Raw genomic sequence first — 4,408 nt, 5'->3', positions numbered from 1 at the left:
CCAAAAAAATACTATTTTCAAATCGCTGAGGCTCTCAATTTTTGGTAGCTAAATTTAAAAGGAGTGAAACATTATCTCTCACTTCTGCCCTTTAACCCTCCTGTTATGTTCATTTCTTAGGAACAACAATGCTGTTCCCGGGTCAGTTTGACCCGGTGCATGTTTAATCATCCAAAAGTTGTCTGAAACCAAAAAAATCCCAACAAGCATTGTTAATATTTCATTGCTAACTCCATTACTAACTATTCTATGTATATTTAGTGCAATAGTGTTCCTTACCTCTAACAGGTAATGATCCAATTATGATAATTCACTCGTTTTTCAAAAAAAAAAAACCCTGCATGTTCAAACTTTTTTTAATGTTTCACCACTTTATTACTTTTGAAAAACCAACATATAAAACACAATAGTTTTACACAACATTGAAACTTAACATTTAAATTTTGCTTTACATACATGCACTGTTTGTGAACCAGAAATGAACAAAGTTGCAATACAACAATACAACAAACAAGCAATTGCAATATGAACAAGGTGTATGTGCATGTGTGTGTGTCTGTCTGTCTGTCTGTACATCTACACAGCACACGAGTGACATGTCATCACACTGTGCTTTGTGCAAATGAATTTTGCACATTTAGTGCAGGTCATGCTTGTCTTGACATCGTCAGATGGCCTGCAGACCTGGCACCTCTTCCTCTTTCTTTTCCCCTCAGCAGCAACCTATAAACAAGAGGACCATGATTACTTTCCTATGGTGTCTTTTTGCTGATCCCAAGACACACACTCTCATACACTTATACACACACACCCACAGCCACATACACACACACACCCACTTACTTACTTACCTCACGCATTGGTGTACTTGATGCAGTCCTCTCGTGGATCTCCCTCACCATGGCTACAGCGGCGAGGGTCCTTGGCAGGTGCTGCCTCCGTTGGATGTGCGGTGTCACAAGCGCCTTCCCCAGCTCCTCGAGAAAGATGCGCCTCTTGTACAGCTTTGACACATTCCAGTCAGGAAATACCTCCGTCCAGATGATAAATGCATTGTAGGCTGATACATTGATCATGTTATAAAAGATGACCAATGGCCAGCGCGCAGTCACCCGTTTGGTGCTGTAGGACCCTGTCCCTTTGTCAAAGTTGTCTACCCCCCCTTTGGTGGCATTGTAATCAAGGATCATGCTTGGTTTCTGGTCCTCTCTTGTGCTGATTTCAGCAGTTTTGTGCAGAGTGCTCATGAGCACAAAATTTTTTGCCTTTTTGGGGCAGTAAGACACTAGGGCTGTGGTGTCTGTCTAGGCAAACATGGAAGATTGAGCGGCCCTGTCCTTGATTACCAGCAGCTCAGCAGAGAGTTCAGCCCTGTTCTTTTGGACAGTTCCGACCATTGTGAGCTTTCTCTTTAGAAGCTCCTGACCCAAGTTGTACTTTGTGAAAAAATTGTCACAAGTTATGTTCTGTTCCCTGAGACCCTGTGCCATGTCAAGCACGACCCTTCTGCTCTGATTCTTCTCTGGGGCTCCTTCACCGGCTTTCCAGTGTAAACTTGCATGTTCAATACATAGCTGGTGTTTGCATCACATGCTGCACAGATTTTTATCCCATATTTAGCTGGTTTGGAAGGCATCTATTGCCTAAATGGGCAGTGACCTCTGAATGCCACCAGCCTTTCATCCACTGTGACATTAGGGCCTGGGTTATAGAGTAGTGGAAGTTGCTCTACCTAGTTGTCCCACACTGTCCTAACAGCTGCCAGTTTGTCTCTCTCCCGTCTACCAGCCCTTGTCTCTTGATTATCAAATTTTTGTGTGTGCGTGGGTGTGTGGGTTGGGGGGGTGGGGGGTGGTTGTGTGTGTGTGAGATTGGGGTGAAACATGTCTCACAGTTGCAAAGAAAGAAATAGTCCGACATTTCCGACACCCTTTTACATCCAGTTTGACTGCTGGGTCAAATTGACCCGAACAGTATCTATGTGATATAAACATGCAGGGGGTGGTTGCAAATATGTGAGATGAACCATTTTCATATTATATGTTGATTACACTATTTAAGGCAAGCAGAAGAAGTTTCATACTGAAAAAATACTTTTAACTATTTTTCCTAGATCTTCAAACTTTAAAACGGGTCAATTTGACCCGTAACATAACAGGAGGGTTAATCCATGGTCCTGAAGACTGCCATTTTTCTCTATATGACCTGTCACGGAATCCAGGGACACATATTGGCAGGACAACTTTCGAACAAAATGAGAAACGCTTTTTTAATTTTTTTTTTTTATTTGGTGATTTCCACTTTTTTGCAGAATCTTCTGTTTCAAGTCATGAAGTCAGCGTTTGAGACTGCAGCATTTTTATATTAAGAAGCGTAAATTTTAGGCCTGAAATAGGCGTGTTTTTGAAGATTTGTTTGTAAGCTGCCTTTTGTTTCCTTTGTTATTGCCACTGCCCTCAAAGCGAACAATTCAATTTTATTCCACTTTATTTATATAGCGGCAACTCACACACATTTCATCTCAAGGCACTTTACAATTGAACCAGATCCTACAGTGAAATTGATTCAAAGTTTTCTATCAAAGGAAAACCAGTTGATTGCATCGAGTCATTGACACAAAGGTAATCCTTCACACTAAGCATGCTTGTAGTGACAGTGGAGAGGAAAAACTCCCTTTTAACAGGAAGAAACCTACAGCAGAACCAACTATTTACCAAACACCAGCCAACATTGCCAACATAGGGACTTTCTTTTTTTGTTTTCGGCACAGGGGGTAGTTATTTGTCATTCTTGCCTCCTTGAACCCCTATCAGCCATCTGCCGAGACCAACTGGAGTTAAAGGAAGAAGAAGCAGACATAGAAAAAGAAGCAGAGATAAAAAAAGGCAACTGAAACAGGCTCTGCAGGCGGTCCTGTCCAGGAAACACACAGCCAGGCAGATGAGCTCTGAGCCAGCTCCTATGTCAGAGAATGAAGAGAGCACATCCAGCCAATCACAGCCAGAGAAACAGGACTAATCTGAAAAACAGGCCAATCTCAAACATCTATAAACAAAGGGGTTGATAGAAAGAGCACAGCTGATATTTCTCTCCAGGATGGCGTCACAGCCAAACAGGAACATACCAGATGAAGCTACTATGAAAAGCAGAGAGAGCAGAGAAGATGATAAAATATTGTTAATTCACCGCTGTTGTAGTGAAGGAGACAGTGGAGACAAGCTTTTTCTAATCAAAATGGAAGAAAACAATGTTGACAGAGCATGAAGTGAGGAATGCTCTCAAGAGGTTTGCGGCTGCCTTATAAAAAAAGTCACTTTAAGCCGGGTGTACACTGTGCGATTTTCCAGTCGTGCAAGAGTCTTTCGATTGGGCCAACTTTCAGCCTGATCGTGCGTCGTGAGTCATGTAGTGTACAGGGGGTTACGAGGGGCGATCAACCTCTCAAGACCACCAGCCAGTGATTCAAGGTGAGCTTGAATTTCTGGCTAAAACTGTAGGTCACCACACATACTGTACACACCTGAAATTGCATTTGCGCAGAAACATATCACCGAAATGATTGACAGTTAGGAGAACCAATGATTATGATGATCCCAAGAAAAGGAACATCCTTCACTATACCTTAAATTTAGCCCTAGAAGTACTGTTAACTTGTCCTACTGTACCTCCAACACAGACTCCAACCAGCTGTCTCCTTCTCTCCTCTGCTCTCTCTGCCCTGCAGACTACTCTGATCCTCAGTGATCCTCCTTCCATGCCTCACCTCTTCCTGCATTTGTCTCCCAAGCAGACTTTCTCGATGTACCTCTGTCCTCCTCCTGGACAGCCACAGCCCCTCTCTTCTGTATGTGCAGGGTACGGATTTTATAATGGCCTAAATTGCTTCAGTCACATTGGTACGTAATGGTGTTCTTCTCCCTTGAAAGTCCGAAGTAAAAGTCCTTATACCCTTTGCACTTTTGTATTTACACTACATAGATATGATTACTGATTTATATTTTTTGTCAACAAATTCCCTCATATTCTTTAGGTAATGTTAATCTCCAATAAACAAATCAAAGCTTTAATGTATATTCATTATTTAAACTGTTTTAACCCCAGTTTTGTAATTGTAAACATTCTTAGCTATGTAACCATTTCATTGAGTTGTTCTTATGAATTCCCTTCTTTATCCATTACTATTTTTGCTATTTATCTTTAAAATAACATTTGCAAGTACACTTATGGGTAAAATGTGGTAAATCCTATTGTTTTGAAATATTTGGAATAGGTCAAATGTAGGATTTTGTGTTAGCCTTGTATGTGTTTTGGAATTACAATCTGAAAGTAAACAGGTTATTAACATGTACAGGTTGAAAGTTTTGGTGTGTTTCCTGGTAATAAATTAAATGTACTTCAATACCGTGTA

Source organism: Cyprinodon variegatus, unplaced genomic scaffold (assembly GCF_000732505.1).
Source record: "Cyprinodon variegatus isolate N-32 unplaced genomic scaffold, C_variegatus-1.0 Scaffold823, whole genome shotgun sequence".
Taxonomy (NCBI): domain Eukaryota; kingdom Metazoa; phylum Chordata; class Actinopteri; order Cyprinodontiformes; family Cyprinodontidae; genus Cyprinodon; species Cyprinodon variegatus.
This window is presented reverse-complemented; position numbering follows the sequence as displayed.